At 34.9% G+C, this 25,921-nt stretch overlaps 1 pseudogene; it reads left to right on the plus strand.

The window, feature by feature from the left end:
• Window positions 1-25,921, plus strand: part of LOC102140117 (alpha-actinin-1-like) — a 53,325-nt pseudogene that overhangs the window by 14,619 nt on the left and 12,785 nt on the right.

The raw sequence follows: 25,921 nt of genomic DNA on the forward strand, positions 1-25,921 counted from the left end.
GTCATAGGAATAAATGCAAAATTAAATTAAAACTTTTGAATGAAAAGTTGGTCAGTGGAGATGAAAGAAAAGAAGGGAGGAATAAAACAAGATTAAATTAGGTCATAGAAAGAGATATCTATCAATTTTCAATCTGGTGAGGAATTGAAACTGAATTGGGTTAACTTTAGCAGAAAGGAAAATTATAAGGAATTATATGAGAATGTCCACATAACTGACGATAAGGCTAGATAAACAGGCACAGAAAAAAAAAAAAAAAAAAAAAAGATTTATCTGGGATCCAGAGATCAGGCTTAAACAGTTTAATATCAGTAGCCATACAGCAATGAATGAACTCCAATTTTGTTTCCAATTCTTTTATTCTGTTAAAAAATTACATTTCAGTAAGAAAATATGTGACTGACTTAATTTAGATTACATACATATTCCTTGGCAAGGGAAAAGCAGGGAATCTTGATTAACTATACACCTAACACATTCCAGTGGAGGAGAGGTTATCAGGCAAAAGTAAATTGAGGTACTAGTACAAAAGAATTTGCAATTTATGATAGTCAAATTATTGAAGTCTTATATAAGGCCTCAGAGTCTTTATTTTGCTGCTGCCACAACCTGTGGTACGTTTAACAGTTTAATAAGTTCACTGAATTTCTACTTGTATAACTTAGCTAAAATACAATGCCTTCAGGAAAACCCTTCCCATATCAGTTCCAATTTTTGTACATTCACTGAGTATAGCGTATTTTTTCCTAGATGATCATGTTCATCTATTGTAGTTAGCAGTTTACTTGTATGATTATTTGATTAAAGGTTAAAGAGCATATCACTTTTGCTCAAATATTATCCCCAGTATTAAGCACAGTGCCACTCATAAAGTGAGTGTTCAACATGCAATGACTAAATAAATGAGTAAGCATAGGAATGCTATTTGATACGAGGATGAATGAGTTTATTAAATAACTTTAATAGAATAAGCCTAGTACAGGAACATTTCAGGGCTGAACAGGGGAACAGGAACCCAAAGGAATGCTCGGTTCAGTAGTTAAACACACACACACACACACACACACACACACAGGATTTTGCAGAGTCACAGAAACCATGAGGAGAGTGTTTAAAGGAGGAAGTAGTCAAGCCACAGGTCTTAGTCTGTTTAGTGTTCCTATTACAGAATACCTGAGGCTGGGTAATTTATAAAGAAAAAATGTTGAGTTGGCTTACAATTGTGGTGGCTGGAAGGTTTCAGATTGGGCAGTTACATCTGGTACAGACCTCATGCTGCTTCCACTCCTGAAGGAAAGTGGAAGGAGAACTGGTGTGTGCAGGGAGATCACACTGTGAGAGGGGGAAAAAAAACTTGCTTACCCAAACTCATCCATTTCTAACAGAGTTCACTCATTCCTGAGGGAGGGCATTAACCTATTCTTGAGGGATCTGCTCCTATAACCCAAACAACTGCCACTGGGCTCTGCCTCCCAACACTGCCACACTGGAAATCAAATTTCAGCATGATCTTAGGAGTAAGTTTCAGAAGCTAAATCAAGGAGGTGAGAACTCAGAAACATAAATTGTTCATCACCTTTGAGATGCTTAGTTTGGAAATCTCCATCACAGGATGGGCAGTAGCTGGATAAGAATGGGAATCCCAAGGAACTTTTGTTTGTCTATTGTGATTGTGTTTGGCTTCTGTAGTATTTGAGAAGAGAAAAACACAAATAAGCCAATATATTTACATTAATAAATTAAAATTTTGAACATGTAGATGAGAAAAGAGTGAGTTGATTGAGGGAAAAAAGGAAGTTGAAAAATCCGGGTTATTACCTTTAGAAAGACAAAGAAAGGGGCTTCTCCAATTTTAAAGAAGGGGAATAGGAAATCATTTTAAGAACAAACAAGACTATAGACATAGAACTAGATATTTGAGGGAGATTTTGCCTATTTGACATAGGAAAGCAAGATCATTTCACTATCAAAGTAATACAGATGAAAAGATAAGAAACTGGAATTGTTCCACCAGCACTTGACAGAAATAAAAAGGTAGGACAAAGAATCTGAAAATTAAAATGCCAGGCAGCACTAGATATCAATCAGCTTCATGGACCCTGAAGTTTAATCCTATCTCTTTTAAAGAAATGAACAGAAAATCATAAATGCAAAAATAAGCACAAAGCCTTGGGAGGGGTTTGTGCAGGTGTGGGACACTTAAACATTTTTAGCTTCATGGTAAGTTTGCCTCTCACGATAATGTGCTGATGAATTTGGCATGAAGGGCAAAAAGTACTGCTCTAGCTGTGCCATAGAGAATGGATTAGAGAAGAGGCATGGAAGTCAGGAGGTAAACAAAATAAAATATAGCAATGAAGACGAGACGAAAACAGTTTAAAGACAATATCTACTTTTAATTATTATTAAGGCTTTGTTTTCTTAGAACAATATTAAGTTCACAGAAAAATTGGAGGAAGGTACAGAGATTTTCCATATCCCCTTTTCTCAAACATGCATAGCCTCCATTATTATCAGAATCCCCCTTGGTACAGTTGATGAGCCTCACTGTTGCATAATAATCACCCAAAGACTATATTTTACCTTAGGGTTTATGCCTGATGTTGTACAGACTATGGGTTTGGACAAACATACAATGACAAGTATCTATTATTATAGTATAATGCAGAGCATTTACCACTGCCTTAAAAATCCTGTGGTCTACCTCTTCCCTTTTCATGCCTCCAAGTACACCAACCCCTGGCAAATAATGACCTTTTACTGTCTCCCTAGTTTTGCCTTTTCCAGAGTGTCATCTGGTTGGAATTATACAGTATATAATACTTTTAGATTGGCTTTTCTCACTTAGTAGTAAGCATTTAAAATTTTTCCTTATTATTTTGTAGCTTGATAGCTCTTTTTGTTGTTGCTGTTTGTTGTTTGCACTAAATCACATTCCATTGTTTGGATATACTACAGTTTATTTATTCATTTACCTACTGAAGAACATCTTGATTGTACACAGTTTTGGTCAATTTTAAGTAAAGGTTCTATAAGCATTTATGTGAAGATTTTGGTGGTCATAAGTTTTCAGCCTCTGGATGAATATCAAGGTGCTGTGATGCTGGATCATACGGTAAGAATACGTTTAGTTTTATAAGAAATAACCAAACTGTCTTCCAAAGTGGCAGTACCATTTTTGATTCCCACTATAACAAATAAGAATTCCTGTTGCTCCATGTCCTCATCAGCATTTGTCAGTGTCAGAGTTCCAAATTTTATTCATTCTAATGTGTATATAGTTCTATCTCATTTTGCTTTTTACTTCTCTAATGATATGTGTTGTGAAACATCTTTTTATATGCTTATTTGACATCTGTGTGTCTTCTTGGGCGAGGTGACTGTTAAGGTCTTTGACCCATTTTTAATCAGGTGGTTGATTTTCTTATTGTTTAGTTTTTTATTATTAAGATTTCTCCCCACAAAAAGTAGCCCAATTCGCCACATAATGAGTTCCTTACTGGTAAAGGCAAATGAACATTTTTGGTCTTTTTCAGAACGTAATAAATAACAGTCATCCTTCATTTTAAATAATCAGATATTAAATATAATTATTTTTTGATATTCATTTGCTTAGAGTCTCACCACAAACAAGTTTAACAAAATTCCTTTAGAAAAACTTCAAAATAATGCAGAATGAATATGCATGCTATATTTTTTCTTAGTTAAGAGGGATAAGATTGTTTAAAAGTTACATGAAAATTTTTCTTTCATTGAAATTTTTATTGGGATAATTATAGATTCACATACAGTTATAAGAAAAAAATATAGAAATATACCTTGCATAATTTACTATTTCCCCAAATGGTAATATTTTATAATAGTGTGGTGTAATATCTCTACCAAGATACTGACATTCATATAATATTCTTATCTCATTCAGATTTAGTCAGTTTTCAGTGTAACTTATTTGTGTGTGTATCTTTGTATGCATTTATTAGGTTCTATACAATTTTGTCACCTGTGTATTCATCATCACAGTCAAGATACTAAATAGTTTCAACATCATGTATCTGAGTATTTTCAAAGTTAAATATACAAAATATCTTATTTATCTACCTAATAAAATAGATGGATAAAAATTGATGAATTAAAGTTTTTAGAACTCAAAAATTAAGAACAGTTGAAGAAGCATCACACCGGACACCTTCATTTTACTGGGTGCGAATCCAGTATATGCATCAGTTAGTTGCATATAAATCAGAAGTGAGAAGGCCAGTTTCTGAGATATTCCAAGTCAGATATTAAAATGAGGTTAAGAGGTTGAGATGATAAGCACAATAGACATTGTACATGAACTGATTTCTGATTATAATTATTTCCTTAGTGCTCTTTCTGTGCCTTAAAAACAAACAAAACAAAAACTCAGGCATAATTTTATGTACTTCATTTAATGTAATTCATTAAATGCACAGGAAAGATATAGTTGCCAGTGGAAAACATTTATGTCAAGTACATGCTTAAAATATAGTTATTCAACTTATGTGGTGTTTAAAATATATCCTGTATAAACATGAATAGTTGCATCATGTTTAAGTAGAAAAAGATGCATTTTACTCTTGAAGAATATACTTACAAAGTATATGCTTAAAGTACAATTATTTATGTAGCTATGTGCTGTGTAAATATGTAATTATATTTTACATGTGAATTTTTTTTTATTTTTTTTTATTTTTTATTTATTTATTTTTTTTGAGACGGAGTCTCGCTCTGTCGCCCAGGCTGGAGTGCAGTGGCCAGATCTCAGCTCACTGCAAGCTCCGCCTCCCGGGTTCACGCCATTCTCCTGCCTCAGCCTCCCGAGTAGCTGGGACTACAGGCGCCCACCACCTCGCCCGGCTAGTTTTTTGTATTTTTTTAGTAGAGACGGGGTTTCACCGTGTTAGCCAGGATGGTCTCGATCTCCCGACCTCGTGATCCGCCCGTCTCGGCCTCCCAAAGTGCTGGGATTACAGGCTTGAGCCACCGCGCCCGGCCTACATGTGAATTTTTAACAAAATTTCTTTAAAAGAGAATTACAGCTTTCATTGGCAGTATTTTTTGGCTTTATTCTGACAAATTTCTGAAACAGAAAGAGCATTTACCATGGTCTCTTCCTTCAGAAACTTTTTCCCATGGTAGAACTTGGACTTGCATTGACTACATTATCTTTCTTATTTCTCTTTTCTAAACTCAATGCATAGTAGGCTTTTGCACAGTTCAACTTCATGGGCATTGCTATGGGAAGTGATTTTCTTACTGAGGCTAACTAGCTCCATGGAGACAGAAGCCTCATTTCTTGCTAGATGATGACTGGCTCCATTTCACAATCTTGGATGGAGAACTCGAGGCCTCTGCTTGACAGGGTAGATTTTTCTGTGGAATGTATTAGGTGTGGCTATGTTTTCATTTAGAGCCAGCAATCACTAGAAATTAGCTAAAGGATTACACATGAAAATCCAAATTTTTGAAACAGATAGATAAGTGAGTAAAACATGATGAAAAACAGAGGTTATCCTGAGTATAACAGTGGAGTGGATAAAGAGTAAATTGGGGACATTGAAACAACTCAGGGTTTTTGATAATTGTACAGTAGTTTTATAGGATAAAGTCTTAGTTTTAAGGGAATGCACACAGAAGTATTCAGGGCTAAAGGGACACCATGTCTACAACTTACTCTCAAAGAGTTTAGGAAAAAAAAAAATATATATATATATATATATGTATGCACACACATATATGTGTGTGTGCATTTGTGTGTTTACGTGTGTTTTCGTATGTTTGAAAAGGTTAATGCAAATGTGATAAAATAGAAGTATTTGGGAAACTTATTTCTTTGTTTTATTATTGCATTTTAATATGTCTGGAATTGTCAAAACTAAAAAATAAGAATAAAATACAAAACTAAACAGAAACTAACCAATGTATTTTTCCTTCATGTCTAGAAGTTATTGTTTGATTATATAGGGGCAGAACAAAAGGGAAGAAACAAAAACAAACAGGTTAACTGAAAACAAATGAGAGCAATTAAAATTTGTCTAAAGTGAACCTTAATATAATCTTTCTTTTTCCATCACACTGCCACTACAATACTCTCAGTCCTGCTATCTTATCTGGACGGGTGCAGCAGTCTCCTAATTGGTATTCCTGCTGCCAATTTCACTGCACTCTCCATTAATTTTCCTAAGTTATTGCATTACAAGAATATTTCAATGTTTCCTATCACTTGCACAAGATTTAGGTGCCTAAAAGTTAGGAATTGAGTCTTACTAACTGCCACATGCATCAAAACTTAGGCCCTAAATGATGGGCAGTATTCAAAAGATGGTTATTTAACCAGAAGCCAAACAAAGCAAGCAATCATTACTTTATAGACATTTTATATATTTTTATTACAAATATAAGAACAAAGCAACAGAGAAACTATACGTTCATATTCAGCTAAGGTAATATAAAAATCAAAGTTAAAGAGCTTTGGAAATTAACTTCCTAGAAAAATGACATACTTTTCAGTTGATTGCTTCTTAGTGTTATTGCCAAATTCAGAATCCTGGACTGGATAAAACATCAGTGAGAGCTTATTTTAAAAACTTTATCTTTCTGTTAGAGAAACAAACTAGTAAATTTCTTATGAATTTTGTTTTGGCTGAAGTTTCAAAATAGCTGAAAAATATCAAGAAAAGTGGATAGAGCATAGAGAGTAATCACTAATGTTATATAAAAAAAGGGAGATGAGCACTTTTCTTACACTCTAAAGTATAACAATAATACCATATAACAATAGTATGACAAATCAATGCCAGCTAAGGGGACTTGCAGTACAATTCCTTAGAAGCACATCCACATTCACATACACACACACACACACACACACAGACACACACGCAAACACACACACAGGCAACAATATGCAATGGAAAGTACATTACAGTGGAATTAAAACTATTTGCATTATAACTATGGCTCCGCCCCTAATTCACTGTGGTTTCTTATATGGTCATTTAGCTCCTCTGAAATTTAATTATCTTAAAAGTGAGGATAATATGTACTTATGAGAGAAATCAAATCTGTAAAATGGGACTAGCCTTTCTCAAATGAATCACATCTTGGAACAGAGATAATAATTTTCTGGAAAATGAAATAACATATAATTTTACTTAAAATCATGAATTTCTGTGTTTATGTAAACTAATTTAATTGTAAAAAGAAACACATTGATACATTTGTAAATAAAAAGTGAGATAGTTGAAGCCAATACTGTAGACTATCAGCTATTGCAAGTGAGAGAATGTTGCAATCTAGCTCCCCTGTCTTGTTTATCTTGGCACTAAATAGGGGGTTTCAGCTTCCCTAAAATACTGACAAAAGTCTTTTCACCTTTGTTTCTCTTCCATAACCTCAATGCAGAATGTCATAGGAGGAAGGAATGAGAGAGGAAAACAAAGCCATTGAAAGACTATCTGTAGACAAAGGACTGGTGCCAATGCACACGTGAGTTTCCAATTTTCTGATTTTAATAAATTTATTTCAAAACCATAAAAATGTATTTTTGACTTATTCAATTCCATAGGCTTGGACATTGGTGGATAGCTTTCAAACTATGTTTTATAGGTTAGGGAGACTTATAAATCTCAGGGGTAGAAACATCTTCACATAGATGAGTGTTATGAATTAAAACACATTCTTACCATTTAAATTTTCTGTATATTGAAAATGCAGCTCAATATGTCCAATGCAACTCTACTGAAAATGCCCTATTTTTATAATACACTTGGAACAGAAAAATATGGTTACTAACCCAAATATGGTTGATGTATGTTTAATTTCTCTAATTCTTTTGAATTCTCATTGAACGCTATTTATAAAATTTGAAATTACATCAGTTATAGGCATAATTTTTAAAAATTCCTAGAAACATTTTCCTAATCTGTATTTAGTATTATTAATCTATATTTAGTATTATATTTACACATAATTTTATGTCTCTCAAATCCTGACAAAGGCAATGATGACAATAATGATATCTAGCATCATTTGCAAAAAATGATATCAAGCATCATTTATCATGTTCTAGGCTGTGTGCTAAATATTTAATGTGAATTCTCTCAGTTTTCACAGAAGCCCTATTAGGTACCTTGAGGAAACTCAATTTAAAGAGGGTTTAAAAACTTGCCCAATTTCAGAAGGATAATAAATGGTAGGAACACGATTTGGACAAGGGAGTTCTACTACAGGACATTTGCTTTTAACTGTTTCACTATGCTCTTGCTCCTGGACAGAAAAATAAATTTTATGGCAGACTTGAGATTATTTTATACTAACTAATTGCTGGTGGCAGGAGGAGACGTTCTGGCTGCAGTTTATTTATTTTTTTAATGGACAAAGAACTTTAATTGACATTTTTCCAAAGATGATATACCAATGGCCAATAAACACAAGAAAAGAGGCCCAACATCACCAATAATCAGGGAAATTCAAACCAAAACCACAATGAGACACTATCTCACACCCATTAGAATAGCTACTATAAAAAATCAGAAATAACGAGTGTTGACAAGGATGTGGAGAAATTAGAATGCTTGTGTACTGTTTGTGGGACTGCAAAATGATGCACCCACTATGGAACAAAGTATGCAAGTTCTTCAAAAAGTTAAAAATAGAACTACTACATGATCCAGCTATTCCACCTTTGGGTATATACCTAAAATAATTAAAATGAGAGTCTCAAAGAAATATTTGTACTCCCGTGTTCAAAGCAGCAATATTTACAATAATCAAAAGGAGGAAGCGACGCAAGTTTGCATTGATGGTTGAATGGATTAACAAAACATCGTATCTAACATGCAATGAAATACTATCCGGTCCCGAAAAGCAAGGACATTATGCCACATGCTACAACATGGATGCACTTCAGACATTATATTAGTGAAATAAGTCAGACACAAAAAGAGAAATACTGTATGTTTCCATTTTTATGAGGTACCTGGAATAGTTAAATTTACAGAGACAGGAAGTAGAATGGTGATTGCCAGGGGACAGGAGGAAAGGGGAATGGGGATTTGTTGTTTAGTGGACATAGACTTTTAGTTTTGCGAGACTGGAGGAGTTCTGGAGATTGGATGCACAACGTAAATGCACTTAACACTATTGAACTGCACACTTGAAACTGAGTAAGATCGTAAATTTTATGTTACCACAGTTAAAACAACGACAACAAAATAACTGAATGAAGAAGCAAGATTCAAAGTAGGGAATTTGAGATGAAGCCTGGATGAGATTAGTACACAAATAATACATGTTAAGCTCCTAAAGGTTTGGTTGAGATGGACTACACATCTAAATTTGCTGGTAGCTAATGGAAAGAGGGTCAAATAGCCAGTATTAAACAAGCCAGTTGCTCAATTCAAGTATTTCTTGGGCTACAATCATAAAGATCAGCTTATCCAAAGATGTCCTATAATGTAATAATCTCTTTTTTCAGTAACAGATTTACAGAAAAAATCAGCAAGGCTTCCATATTGTTGCTTCTTAGAGCTTCTTAGAGCTTCTTTCAACATGGGCAGAGTACTGAATCTCAATCTGCTAACTTAAATTCTGGGGTCGCTAAAAAATGAGAAGAGAAAGAAAACGTATGCAACAGTACTGTTGCTATACGGAGATTCAGTGAAATCTTAGTGGTTTTATCTTATTTGATCACTTGATTTGCTACAAAGGATTGATCATTAGAATTAAAAGCTAAAATAAAGTATAATAGTCCTCTGCTTATTGAAAGAATTAAAAAGTTGATGTAGTCAGTTGAAATATTTTCAATAGACAATCAAGATAGAAAAATGGAATAACCAAATTAAATTTACATTGGAGAAAAAGAACTACTTTATAAAGTATTAGAGCATAAAATTAGAAATAAAGGCGTTGGTTTTTGAAATAAGAAAATCAGTAGCTTATTGTCAAAGAAAGCATATAGCTCTGCCAAAATACTAGCAAAATTTGTTTTTACAAAAGCAAGCAAGTGAAACCTAACTTCAGGGAAATAACAACAACAAATCATTCTCAAATATTACTTGAGATCTCAGCATGTATTTGGCACAGGAGAATAAAATGAGTTTTAGTGAAGTCAAACAGAAAACAATTCACATGTTATCTGTCATGTTTTGCCCCCCAAGTTACAATTAATTATGCAACTAATTAAATGTGAGAAATACTAAATTACAGAATTATCTCAAGTAAACAACAGACACCTATTTCTTGATATGACCAATAATTTATGAAATAATTACTTGAATAAATTTGCTATTTTTCACAACACAGAAAATCATATAGTCAGAAAGAAATGTTATACTGTCTGTCTTCTTTATAGAGCTAGTAATAAAAACACATTAAGAATGATCAGGATTTATGTTTAAGTATATTAAACTTTAGAATTTGAATATGAGATTACCTTATTTAGAAAGACAAAATTTATAATAATACATTAGGAGATTCAAAAAATACATTTAATGAATCATCCATACCAAAAAATAAGACTCTTTAGAAGGTGGTCTCCTAGGGCTTCAAGTCTTCCATGTTCTTCAACCAAATGAGTATTATCAGTTAACATGCATCAAATAACCATCAAAATTAAGTATGATTACTGTATCTACAGAAGCATGCAGTGAAATGTCTTCTTGAGTAATGGAGAACATTTTTTTTCTACATTTCTTTGACTTTTTTACTCAGTTAACTATTCTTTATCCACCACAGAATTCTCCATAATTGGAAGTAATACTCACTACTACCATTCACCTTTACATTTTTTAAAATTTTTATTTTTCTATAAGTTATTGGGGTATATGTGGTATTTGGTTACATGAATAAGTTCCTTAGTGGTGATTTATGAGATTTTGGTGCACCCATCACCTGAGCCATATACACTGCACCATGTTTGTAGTATTTTATCCCTTGCCCCAACAACTCTTGCCCCCAAGTCCCTAAACTCCATCATTATCATTCTTATGTCTTTGTGTCCTCATAGCTTAGCTTCCACATATCAGTGAGAACATACAATGCTTGATTTTCCATTCCTAAATTACTGCATTTAGAATAATAGTCTCCAATCTCATCCAGGTCACTGCAAATGCTGTTAATTCATTCCTTTTTATGGCTGAGCAGTATTCCATCACATATATATACACATATATATGTGTGTGTGTGTGTATATATTTTATATATATATATATAAAAGTTTCTTTATCCACTTGTTGACTGATGGGCATTTGGGTTGCTTCTGTGATTTTGCAATTGTGAGTTGTGCTGCCATAAGCATGCGTGTGCAAGTATTTTTTTCAAATAACGACTTCATTTCCTCTGGGTAGATACCCAGCAACAGGATCACTGGATGAAATGGCAGTTCTACTTTTAGTTCTCTAAGGAATCTCTACACTATTTTCCATAGCGGCTGTACCAGTCTACACTCACACCAGCAGTGTAGAAGTGTTCTCTGATCAGTGCATCCACACCAACATCTACTGTTTTTGATGTTTCGATTATGGCCATTCTTGCAGGAGTAAGGTGCTACCGCATTGTGGTTTTGATTTGCACTTCACCCACCATTAGTGATGCTGAGCCTCCTTTCATATGTTTGTTTGTCATTTTCATATCTTCTTTGGAAATTGTCCATTCATGTCCTTAGCCCACTAGGATGGGATTGTTTTTTTCTTACTGATTTGTTTGGGTTCGTTGTAGATTCTGGATATTAGTCATTTGCCCGATGTGTAGCTTGTGAAGATTTTCTCCCACTGTGTGAGTTGTCTGTGTACTCTGATGACTGTTCCTTTTGCCTTGCAGGGTTTGGGTTTGGTTTTTTCTTGTTTCTCTAGTTCCTTGAGGTGTGACCTTAGATTGCCTGTTTGTACTCTTTCAGATTTTTTGATGTACGTATTTAGGGCTATGAAATCTCCCCTTAGCATTGCCTTAGCTGTATCCCAGAGGTTTTGATAGGTTGTGTCATTATTGTCATTCAGTTTGAAGAATTTTTTAAATTTCCATTTGGATTTTGTTTTTGACCCAATACTCATTCAGGAGCAGGTTATTTAATTTACATATATGTGAGTGGTTTTGAAGGTTCCTTTTTGAATTGATTTCCAGTTTTATTCCACTGTGGTCTGAGAGAGTGCTGGATATAACTTCAATTTTCTTAAATTAATTGAGGCTTGCTTTATGGCCTATCATATGGTCTATCTTGGAGAAAATTTCATGCACCATTGAATAGAATGTGTATTCTGCGGGTGTTGGATGAAATGTTCTGTATATATCTGTTAAGTCTATTTATTCCAAGGTATAGTTTAAATCCATTGTTTCTTTGTTGACTTTCTGCCTTGATGACCTTTCTAGTGCTGTCAATAGAGTACTGAAGTCTCCCTCTATTATTATGTTGCTGTCTGTCTCATTTCTTAGGCCTATTAATAATTGTTTTATAAATTTGGGATCTCCAATATTAGGTGCATATTTGTTTAGGATTGTGATATTTTCCTGTTGGACAAGGCTTTTTACCATTATATAATGCCCCTCTTTGTGTCTTCTAACTGCTGTTGTTTTCAAATTTGTTTCATCTGATATAAGAATAGCTACCCCTTCTCGCTTTTGGTGTCCATTTGCATGAAATGCCTTTTTCCACCTCATTACCTTAAGTTTATATGAGTCTTTATGTGTTAGGTGAGTCTCCTGAAGGCAGCAGATAGTTGGTTGGTGAGTTCATATCCATTCTGCAGTCCTTTATCTTTTAAGTGGAGCATATAGTCCATTTACATGCAATGTTAGCACTGAAATGTGGCATACCATTGCATTCATTATGCTCTTTGTTGCCTGAGTACTTTAGTTTGTTTTCTGTTTTTGCTTTTTAACTTGTATTTTCGTTTTATGGGGCCTGTGTGATTTATGCTTTAAAGAGGTTCTGTTTTGATGTGTTTCCAGGATTTGTTTCATGATTTAGAGCTCCCTTTAACAGTTCTTATACTGATGGCTTGGTAATGGTGAATTCTCTCAGCATTTGTTTTCTGAAAATGACTGTATCTTTCCTTCACATATGATACTTAGTTTCACTGAATACAAAATTCTTGGCTGATACTTGTTTTGTTTGAGGAGGCTCAACATAGGGCCCCAATCCTTTCTAGTTTGTAGGGATTCTGCTGAGAAATAGGTTTTCCTTTATAGGTTACCTGGTGCTTCTATCTCACAGCTCTTAAGATTCTTTCCTTTGTCTTAACTTTGGATAACCTGATGACAATGTGCCTAGGTAAAGATCTTTTTGTGATGAATTTCCCAGGTGTTCTTTGTGCTTCTTGTATTTGCATGTCTAGGTCTCTAGCAAGCCCAGGGAAATTTTCCTAGATTATTCCCCCCAATATGCTTTCCAAGCTTTTAGAATTCTCTTCTTCCACAGGAACATGGATTATGCTTAAGTTTGATCATTTAACATAATCCCAGACTTCTTAAAAGCTTTGTTCATATTTTCTTCTTTTTATTTTGTCTTTGTTGGACTGTGTTAATTCAAAGACCTTGTCTTCAAGCTGTGAATTTCATTCTTCTGCTTGTTCAAGTCTATTGCTGAAGCTTTCCAGAGCATTTCACATTTCTAAAAGTGTGTCCAAAGTTTCCTGAAATTTTTATTGTTTTTTCTTTAAACTATCTATTTCCTTGAATACTTCTCCCTTTACTTCTTATATCATTTTTTGGATTTCCTTGCATTGGGTTTTACCTTTTGCTGGTCCCTTCCTGATTAGTTTAATAACTAACCTCCTTAATTCTTTTTCAGGTAAATCAGGAATTTCCTCTTGGTTTGGATCCATTGCTGGTGAACTAGTGTGATTTTTGGCAGGTGTTGATGAGCTTTGCTTTGTCATATTACTAAGATTGTTTTTCCGGTTCCTTCTCATTTGGGTAGGCTCTGTCAGAGGGAAGGTCTAGGGCTGAAGGCTGCTGTTCAGGTTTTTTTGTCCCACAGGGTGTTCCCTTGATGTAGTACTTTCCCCCTTTTCCTGTGAGCCAAACTGCAGTGATTGTTGTCTCTCTTCTGGGGCTAGCCACCCAGCGAGTCTACCCAGCTCCAGGCTGGTACTGGGGGTTGTATGCACAGAGTCCTGTGATGTGAATCATCTATGGGTCTCTCAGCCATGGATACCAGTGCCTGTTCCGATGGAGGTAGTGGAGGGTGCAATGGACTCTGTGAGGGTCCTTAGCTTTGGTCGTTTAATGCTCTATTTTTTTGTTGGTTAGCCTCCTGCCAGGAGGTGGCACTTTCCAGAAAGCAACAGCTGTAGTAGTGTGGAAAGGGACTGGCGGGGTCAGCGTCCTAGAATTCCCAAGATTATATGGCCTCTGTCTTCCACTACCAGGATGGATACGGAAGGACCATCAGGTGCGGGAGGGGCTAGGTGTGTCTGAGCTCAGACTCTCCTTGGGCAGGTTTTGCTGTGGCTACTGTAGGGGATGGGGGTGAGAGTCCCAGGTCACTGAAGTTGTGTACCCAGGAGGATTATGGTTGCCTCTGCTGAGTCATGCAAGTTGTCAGGGAAGTGGGGGAAACCAGCAGTCACCGGCCTCACCCAGTTCCCATGCAAACTGAAGGGCCAGTCTCACTCCCACTATGCCCCCCACAAGGGTCCCTAGTCTGTTTCCAGGCAGTGGGTGATACAAGCTTGAAAACTTGCCCGAGGCTTTCTGCTTCCCAGCTGTGAAAGAAAAGGGCTTGAATTCTTCCCCTGCCTGTGAAGTCTGCAAGCCAGATTTGCACCCTCCCCAGAGTTCTGGCCAGGAGGCTTCTCACCCTGTTCAGATTGTTACAAAGCTCAGCTAGAAATTTCCTTCTGCCTGTGGAGTTTTACCCCCTGCTCCCTGGGCACCCTCCTGATGGATCCCTGTGGTATCAGGCAGGAATGGGCTGCCTGGGGACCCAGTGAGCTCCCAGGGCCTTTCTGCTACTTCCTCTACCCCTGTGTTTCACTCGGCTTGGCTCTCTAACTTGATTCAGCTCCACGTAAAGTCGGAAACTTCTCCTGCAAACAGACCTTCAACTTCTCCAGTGCGGTGTGCGTTCAAGAGAGGAGGCTCTCCCTTTCCCACTTCTGAGGTTGGGGCGCTCACAGAATTTGGGGTGTCTCCCGGGTCCTGAAGGGGCAGTCTGCTTCCTTCGGAGGGTCTGTTGGTCCTCTCAAGATTTCTGGTTTGTTTTTGCAGTCGATCTGGAGCTAAAATTCACAATGCAAGCCTCTGCATGTTGCTCTGTCCAGAGCTGCAATCTAGTCCTGCCTCTCGTCTGCCATGATCCCAAAATCCTCCTGCAGTTTATCTTAACACTCACAATAGAAACTGATTTGGCTGATTTTAGAAAGGAAGGTCCTTTACATTTTTACATCTTTCCGAGAGCACGGAGTACTTGACTACGCTTCCTCACCCAGCCGTGGCCTGTGAACTCTCTCTCAGAGCATAGCTGCCTTCCTCTGTTTTAACTTTGTGCCTCTCAGTTATCCATAGGGAGTCCATTTTGCTATTAGCCAGGGGCGTATTTTAACAGTATCATTTCTAATTCTGGCAATAGTTTAAAAATATGTACACTCCAGTTGGATAAAAATGTTTCTTTGTATAGAATATCACTATCTGTTCATGAATCTAAACATAGTTCTTTCCTAGCATACCTTCCAAAGATAATGTTTATTTACTTTCCTCTAATTTTCAATATTTTATTCAAGGTGATCGAGTTAGACTCAATTTTCCCATCTGTTAACTCTACCCATGGATAATTTGTTTACTTCCATAGTGTTCCCTTTGTATTACCATATTATAGTGAATTCAATGAATCACATAAAAATACTACCAGTTTTCATTTGTTGTGTGCCCACTAATTCTTGAGTTCAGTTAAAACTTGAAATTATTCTTTTAAAATGCCACAGTGCATTTAATTACTGACTTGCTGCTATACAGTTCTTTATTATACTAGAGCTAACCATAGTTTTATTGTTTATAAAAAGTTCATTACTAAAGGGTGTTTAATAGTTATCTTCTAGCATTTTAAAATGGCATAGTAGTAATCAGCCCTCAAAGGACTGTGTCTACCTAAGGTTAGCTGAAAAACACAGCAGCCTAATTAGCATCCCAAATCACCACCCTGCCATCTGTTATCTCTAGGAGAAGCAGAAGAAAATGTAAATGTCTGGGAAATAAGGGCTTTGTGTGAGAAGTCCAGATTTTTTATTTTATTATTTTTTTTTCATTTTCTCCACAGTATTTGTAGTGGTACTAACAGTGCCATAATGAAAAGACTTTTTTCTTTCCTGTTATCTTTTTATTCTTGAGAAGCGTGCATAAGGAGAAGTATTAGAGATACCAAAACCATGGAATCATAACATGCATATATCACTTCAGTCTGCTTTTGAAGACCAAAATAAAATGCAAACTAGGTGAACAAACAGAACTTCACACTCTAGAGCTACTCGCCTGACACCTTGTACTTAGATGAACTCATTACAGAAACGAGACGTTTTTCAAATAGGTAACATATTTTGCAGCCAAATTTGAAAACTGCACAGCTCTAATCTTACTGATAGCCACTATATTTATTTTTCACATACAATTCAGTTTCCATAAAAATAATCTATGTTATGATACAAAACAAATGAATAGTGTTGTAATGTTTTGGACTTTAAAGGAAATTAGTTTTTTTTTTTTTTTTTAAACCACTATATTACTCTTTGTTCTACAGGAATTCCTTTATATCAAAAAGAAAGTTAAACTTTATTACGTTTAAACTAATGAGGCAATGGGAATATAAATAAGGAAGCTGGTCAAGTACAGTGGCTCATGCCTGTAATCCCAATACTTTGGGAGGCTATGGTAGGATTATCACTTGAGGCCCAGAGTTTAAGATCAGCCTAGGGAACATAGTAAGACCCCATCTCTGCAAAAAAATGTAAAACAGAAACAAAAACAAAACATCTCAGCTGGGTGTGATAACACACACCATAGTCCCAACTACTCAGGAGGCTGAGGAGAGAGGATCGCTTCAACCCAGGAGTTTAAGGCTACAGTAAGCCATTATCATAGTACTGCACTCCAGCCTGGGCAACAGCATGAGACCCTCACTCAAAATTAAAAAAAAAAAAAAAAAAAAAAAAAAAAGGAAAGAGATACACAAACTGGTTTGTAATGAAAAGAAGACAATAAAACTTAAACTTTTCTCATAATTTCTATTTTTTCATCCCACCGAGGCAGCTACTTTGAAGACCAAAATCATTTCTGAACTTTCTGTGATTCATGTCAAGAAAGTACTCTGAATCCATATAAAAAGATAGTAATTTCAATTCTAACTACTTTTGGTATACTATATATACAAACTGATCAATCAGTTAATAAAGTATTTCAAGGTAATATAAAAATTATTTTGTCTAAGAAATTATAGTTGCATACCCTGGAAATCATGCAATCATGATTTTTAACTTAAAAGGGATCTTGTTTATTTTGACTGTATAAAAATAATATATAACAGATTACAATAAGATGAAAGAATAAAATCACAAATTTTTTTTTCAAATTTTAATAGTGAACTGATAAAATATTTTACATTTTATACTATTGCTTACTTTTATTTCTTTATTCCTGGATATAATTCACTACCAGAGAGAGCATAATAATAAACTTTTAAATATATATTCTTTCTGGTTTAATCACTTAAGAAAATATTATTGAATGCTACTGTATGTTAAGCAACATCTTATAGAGTGGAGTAGATTAAGAGTAAATATCTACTGTTCCATTCCCATAGAGTACTATCTACTGTGTGAAAAATATATTAATCATATAATGGCACAATGTAAGGAAAAGCATAAGACACACACACAAAATCTGTGTAGACATATGATGAAATCTGACCTAGGCTAGGGGGCAGGGGTTCAAATGAAAAACCTGAGGGAGCAACCCTTTACTTAAAGTCTCAAAGATGAAGAGGAGTTAACTGAGCAAAGAGGTCAGAGCTTTTAAGCCACACACAGAAATACTCTATATTATGAGGAAGTGTGACATTTTTAAGAAAAAGAAGGCCACAGAAAAAAGAAGTGAGCTATAAGACAAGAAGCTGAAATGTAAGCAAAGGACAATCCATACGGGGCATTGTTCTCAGTCCTAAAATATTGGTAAACCACTAAATGGATTTATGCCACAATGTTATATAGTCATATGTGAATTTGAAAAGAGTACTGTGACTGTGAAAGAGATACTGTGTTGTTCATCTGGTTTCCAGGCTGCTGGACTACCCTATAAAGAGGTTATATTTATTTAAAGTTAAGAGCAGCAGATAATGAGCCAAGTGGATGAAGATGAGAAGTTATTTGATAGTATTTAATAAATTGTCACCTATTTTGTAACCTTTTTGATTACATAAGCTTGAATAGAATTAGTTTTTTCCATATGTAATACTATGTATATTAATCATTCATGTAACTTTGATAGATTGATTGATTGGTAAAATATGATAGATGAACATAGGAGTTTATCTCCTCTCTCTCACAAACCCATTGTGTTAGTCAGTCATACCATTTTCTAATGTTTCTACCGCTCCACTTTGCAGGCATATGGAACATAAGCCCTTCCCCATCCAACTGAAATTAGGCAGCTGGGTGTGGTGGCTCATGCCTGTAATCCCAGCACTTTGGGAGGCCAAGGTGGGTGGATCACAAGGTCAGGAGATCAAGACCATCCTGGCCAACATGGCGAAACACTGTCTCTACTAAAAATACAAAAATTAGCTGGGCATGGTGGTGTGTGCCTGTAATCCCATGTACTCAGGAGGCTCAGGCAGGAGAATCACTTGAACCAGGGAGTCAGAGGTCACAGTGAGTCAACATTGTGCCACTGCACTCCAGCCTGATGACAAAGCAAGACTCCATCTCAAAAAAAAAAAAAAGAAAAGAAAAAGAAAAGAAAAGAAAAAGAAATTAGGCATGGACATGTGACTCACATGGACTACTGACAAGACTAGAGAAATGGGTCAATGAAATCTTTTTTTTTTTTTTTTATACTTTAAGTTCTAGGGTACATGTGCATAGCGTGCAGGTTTGTTACATATGTATACTTGTGCCGTGTTGGTGTGCTGCACCCATCAACTCGTCAGCACCCATCAACTAGTCATTTACATCAGGTACAACTCCCAATGCAATCTCTCCCCCCTCCCCCTCCCCATGATAGGCCCCGGTGTGTGATGTCCCCCTTCCCGAGTCCAAGTGATCTCATTGTTCAGTTCCCACCTATGAGTGAGAACATGCGGTGTTTGGTTTTCTGTTCTTGTGATAGTTTGCTAAGAATGATGGTTTCCAGCTGCATCCAGGTCCTTACAAAGGAAATCTTTGAGTATGTGGCAACTAAGGTAGATTTTGCAACATTACCATAAACTACCTAGAGAATGTTGGAAAAAGAACCTGATAAAAACGTTAAACATTTCCAAAATTATGAATAAAATCTTGCCATAGAATTTACGAATGGGTTACAAAATATATATTTAAAAAATTTGTGAGAAATAATTAAAGTTACTTTAAGCTAACAAAACTGCAACAGCATAATTATTTCGTAGCAATAAAAACAAATTATTAGAACAAATTAATATCTCAGAGACACATTGAAGGATGAAGTTTTGGATTGTTACATAACTCACTAGAACTGAATAAGGAAAGACTGAACTAAGTTAATGACATTGGGACACTTGGTTTTCCACCAGAAGTCAGGTATACTTAGATGTCCTACTTATACCATTCATATGCCATGTAATATGAAATAAAGACCTAAACTATAATAATTTTAGCTATTAAAACCAAACTATAAAAACAATAGGAAATCGTTTAACAGATTATGTTTCTGTTCTTAGACAGGCAATATCTTCTAAATAAGATTTAAAAAGCAAAAGACAAAAATAATTCATGTTAGATATTTGATAGTACAAATTATGCAGGCAGACAGACACGCACACACACAGGACAAAAATCTCCATAGAAAAGGATCAAATCAAGAGACATACTGTAGGAAAATACCTATAACACAGAAGGAAAACAAAGAGTATTAGAATATTTTTTTAAATTTACGAACTAGTAATATATATAAATGATATAAACAAAATTGTTCCAAGAAATACACAAACACACACAGACACACAATCAATAGAAAATTTTAAAATGTTCAAACTTAGAATATTTAGGCAAATTTTAATGAAAACAGTGAGATTCCATTCTGTCCTCACTTCAGAAATCAAGTTTCAGAATAATTAAAAGACATAATTAAAAAATTAATTATTTTAAAATCTCTATTTTTATTACCACATACGTGTGTTTACAAACATGTAGAAAAATGTCTGGAAGGATCTACAACTAACTACTTTCTTCTGGTTTTGAAAAGAAGAAAGCTGTAATGAAGCAGTAGTCAAGTAAGATATTAACCTATTTGTAATAATATATTAATAAGAAGATTGTGTTCACATATTTGTAAAAGTATACATTAATTTTAGAATTATAGAGATCTTTATGATTTAAAAGGGAAATGTTTTGTAAGTATTAAGCCACAATTTATTATTTTTTTGGACAAAATTTTTAACATTTCTGTATTTAAACATCATTTTTTATACAACAGGAAAGTAAAATGTACATTAGTTTTATTGAGTCAGACAATGGAGGTGAAGCTGTTAAGAAAAAATAAACTCCGTATGAGGTAAGTTACAATACTTCTATAAATTTGCTTGAACTTTGAGGAAAAAGTGAGACTAAATTATGTATATATTTTCTATAATTATGGTATTTAGATAAGTATAAATGTTATCAATCAATGCTTTCTCTTTAGAATGTCTATTAACAAATAAATAAATTACTTTATTGCTTCAAATATATTTTTAATTCTTTTTTTGACTGCCATCTCATTACTATTAAATTTTAATACATGAGAACTTTGTAAAGGAGTTTGTGTCATCATTCCTTTTAGTTAGTTCTATCATTGGAAATAGATTAAATAAAATTTGTCAATTAGAAATTATGAATATCACAAAATGTAATATTTTGGGAATAACTATTAAAATTATAAAGTTCATAGGAAATGTAAAATAGGATTATATTTTTAATTCTAAAAAGGAATTAAAATATTATTTTAAAATTAATACAACTACTTATACATGTAATTAAGAAATAGTGTAGTTATATTAAAGAACCATAGTATTTCTAATATTTTGAAAGGCATAAGAGAGGTAAAGAAGAGAATCATAGTCCTTAATAGACCTCTGAAATTCTTTTTTCATTGATTATACTGTACCACAGCTATAATTTCAACTATCTTCAAGAACAGAAAAAGTTAAGTAAAAGAGCAAAGCATGCTGATGTAAAAGCAAGTAACTCTGCAAGCATGCTGATGAACTAACTTGTAAAACTTCTCCTAATGTCAAGGAGAAAAGGGAGGAAGAGGTGACCTAAGGCTGGCGAGCTGGAGGGCTGTCTTGGGCCAGTTGGATAGAATAGGCATTAGTCAGCTCCTAGTAATTGTTTTGCAAGTATGTTGACCGTATTGCGAAACCTTCAGATAATTTACAAGAATACAGGCCATCTGGGCCGGGCTCAGCGACTCACGGCTGTAATCCCAGCACTTTGGGAGGCTGAGGCGAGCGGATCACCTGAGGTCAGGAGTTCAAGACCAGCCTGACCAACACGGAGAAACCCTATCTCTACTAAAAATACAAAATTAGCCGGGTGTGATGGTGCATGTCTGTAATCTCAGCTACTCAGGAGGCTGAGGCAGGAGAATTGGTTGAATTCAGGAGGCAGAGGTTGCGATGAGCTGAGTTTGCGCCATTGCACTCCAGCTTGGGAAACAAGAGGGAAAGTCTATCTTAGAAAAAAAAAAAAAAGGATTCTGACATCTGTTTTTGTTTTGTTTTTAATTCGGAAATTATTCTCAGTTAATGTTGTCTTGATATTTCTAATGTAATGTGGGTCAAAATAGCAACTTCTCATCCCATACATTTGACTTAAATATATGATTATGATTTTCTTTGGATCTTGTGATCTGTGGGTATGCTGATACGCCCATTGCAGAATTAATTTGGCACTGCTGGCACATAATATATAATTTAATGCATCCATGTATTTACTTACATTTTACTTTTACCCTGGAATTACCAGCTTCCTAGTACCCAGTAAATTCTCTAACAACAGTTAAAGAATGGCTTATTTTCCAGTTTTGCAGAGAAATGTCAACTTCTCTATGTTTTTTATTATCTTATATACTAATTCTCTTCCTCTACATGTATCTAGGTTTCTATACTAAAAGCACTGAACATTCATTTTTATGTTTTTAATAATTATGTATCTGTTTTATCCACTAAATTGTGAGTTTCCTAAAAGTAGATACATAAATTGTTCATTGTTGATCTTAGCCTATGGTCTAAGGGCCTTGTATGAACAGACATTCACAACTGTTTGTTGAATTGCATTGGTTTGAATTACAATATGTATTAAAATTGATTTATTTTATATGTATGTATTTATCATATCCATAAACTTGCCGTGAACCTGTCTACATGTGAAGCCACATTCTTGGTGCAGATGATACAAAAACATAACAGGTTCTCTGACATCCAAGGAGATTAACATTTAAGGAAATTGACATTGAGAAACATCAACAATACATGTTTTTAATATACTAAAATATAGAAATTGCAATAAATTATGTGCAACTTGCTGTGGGAACATTTTAAACAAATGCTTAACATTTGTCAAGCACTATTTTGACCTATGCACTGTCCTAAATTTATATTTATGCAAATAATACTTGTAGCAACCCATTAAGGAAGATACTCTTAGGATATATTCCTGGTGAAACACTTAGGAAACTGAGTCACAGAGATGTTAAGCAATTAGCCCAAGTGTCATATAGATCTCATGTGACAAAGCCAGAGTCTACATCTTAATTACTATAAAGTTTCACTTTATTACTTGGAGATAGGGGTTAAGGATTAGGGAAGCCTCAAGAAAGATAGAAGGTGGTAGTGAGTCTTGAGTTGATTTTAGAACTATGAGATGGCACTTACATGATGAAATAAACAACACCAATGGCTCCTGGGTGAGTGTTGGGCAATTTCCAGGTGGGAGAAACTGTAAATTTAAAAATGTGTCTCCAATCTTGGGTATGAAGAGTATAAAAGTGAGAATGAGCTTGAAAATATAAAAATGATACACATCATAAGCTGAGAAATGAGGAGTCACTGAAATGCTGGATTTGGAATTAAGGCTCTCAAACTTGTTATATAAGCAAACATTTTTGGCTATAAAAGTAAAAACAACAAGCTAGAAAACTGGAAAAAATTGAATACTGAGTTAAAACAATGAAAGGAATCAAAAAGAAGGAAGAAAAACATTGACGCTTCTAGGCAACAAAGCAAACTGTAAGATTATTTTTTGCTAAAAACATCTATACTCCCAATGAAGAAAATGATTTTGCCACAAGCAAAATAAAAAGAATATGAAAGAGGGAGAAAAAAAAATTGAAACCTTGAGAAAGCTATTGACACAATTTAACTTTGCTCAGGCTGATGGAGTAAGAAGAAAAGATGGAAAGCATCGTTAAGAGACCAAGAAAAAGCTGTGGGAAATTACAAAGAGCTGAAAAAGCCTAGTGATTAATTTCCATCTAAAAGTCTATTTTCAAAAGACACTTCGTTTAGAAAAAGTTCTTTTTATAACCATAGTACTAAAATTTTCCATGGCCTTCACCATTCTATGACTTAGAAAACATTTAAAATGCATTACTGGGGTCTGCTAGTGGTTTATGGGAGCCCAATAAATAATCTCCCTTTTTCTGAACCAAGTTCTGAACAAATTTAAAAATACAAGAATGAATAAAAGTAGAAGAAAGATTAAAATGTTACCAGGTTAATTTTTTTTTTAAGTTTTCACAAGTTAAAAAAATAAAAAAGAGACTGTTCTGTAGCCATGACAACAAATAGCCAAGAACAGTTTCATCAAAAGTTTTATACCATTTTGATATTTCTGTGAATAATCATGTCAACTAGGTTTTGCAACCAACCAGTCAGTATTAGACACTCCCTTCTGAAAATCCACCAGTCAGGAAAGCACCCTCTACAAACATCTGTGACTGCCAGCCTATCCACAACAGTCTCACCTGAGTAACCCCTCCAAAAAATGGCATCAAACCTATAAGCTTTTCAAAATCCACTAATCCTAGCAGATTAGTACTTCATGCCACCCCAAACACTTGTAACATCAGTACTCTGCTCTGCCTTGGAGCTGTGCCTGGCTAATATATCTTTTCCTTAGTATACCAAGCAATATATTTAAATTTTCTTTTTTAAATTTCAGATATTGAATAGCAGTTTAATCACCTGCGACGTCTTTATTATTGAAATATACTATGTTGGAGGCTCTAAGACTGTGTTAGAGTCAATGTCCTGGTAACTGAACCCTATAAACAGGCAGATATCCCAACTTGAGCATACTAGATTGGGGCAAGTCCCACCACTCTGTAGGGCACAGGAACCTGTCCAGATCTGACTGACAGCAAAGTGGAGTAGAGAGGAAGTACTCTTACAAGCAATTTGTTCCCAAAGAGAAAAAGGTAGAAGCTGAATTGAACATGCCCAGTTTATTTTTCCTAAATTTACAAGTCAGAAAAATGACTGTCCTTTGCCTGAGGCAGAATGATTAAAGAGGCAGAAAAATACCAAGAATGAGTAATGAAAGCAGCAGAAAAAACACTTAGAGGGCATAGGTAGAGCATTTGTCCTATAATAGGTTCTAGCAATTACTTATTGAATATAAAATACAAATAAAACTGCAATAAAAATATGTTAGGTTAAAGATAACTATATATTAAGTGGTATCCTAGACTATTTAGGCTGCCATAACAAAATACCATACACAGGCTAATGTTAACACTAAAAGTTTATTTTCTCACGGTTTGTGGAGGCTGGAAGTCCAAGATCAAGGTACCAGTGAGATAGGTTTCAGTCCAAGGCCTGTACTCTTGGCTTGAAGGTAGCTACTATTTCACAGTATTCTCACATAACCTTTTCTTTCTGAGACCTCTCTCTGTCTCTTTCTATCTCGCTTTTCACATGAAGTGACCAATCTTCCATGATTAGAGACCCAGCTTCATGATCTCACTTAACCTTAATTACTTCATAAGGACCCTATCTCAAATATAGTCACATTGAGGATTAAGGCTTTAATATGTGAATTTTGGAGGGACACAATTCTGTCACTGCCTCCACCAAAAAATTCATGCTCTTTTAACATGCAAGATACATCCCAAAAGCCTCAAAAGTTTTAACTCAAACTGGCATCAACTCTAAACTCTAAAGTCCAAAGTCTTATGTAAATATTCTTTTTTAAAAAAGTTTTATTTCACTAGTTTTAGGGGTACAGGTGGTCTTTGGTTTCATGGATAAGTTCTTTAGTGGTAATTTGCAAGATTTTGGTGCACCCATCACCTGGGCAGTATACACTGTACCCAATATGTACAATATGTATGTCTTTTGTCCCTCACTCCCCTCCCAAAATTCCCCCATGTTCCTAAAGTTCATTATATCATTCTTATGTCTTTGCATCCTCATAGCTTAGCTCCCAGTTATAAGTGAGAACATACAATATTTAATTTTCATTCCTGAATTACTTCACTTAGAATAATGGTCTCCAACTCCATCCAAGTTGCTTCAAAAGACATTATTTTATTCCTTTTTATAGCAGAGTAGTTATTCCATGGTGTATATATGCCACATTTTCTTTATTCATTCATTGGTTGATGGGCACTTATATATGCCCATCATATATAATTGTAAATATATGGTTGGTTCCATATATTCGCAATTGCAAATTGTGCTGCTATAAACATGTGATGT

Source organism: Macaca fascicularis, chromosome 11 (assembly GCF_037993035.2).
Source record: "Macaca fascicularis isolate 582-1 chromosome 11, T2T-MFA8v1.1".
NCBI lineage: Eukaryota > Metazoa > Chordata > Mammalia > Primates > Cercopithecidae > Macaca > Macaca fascicularis.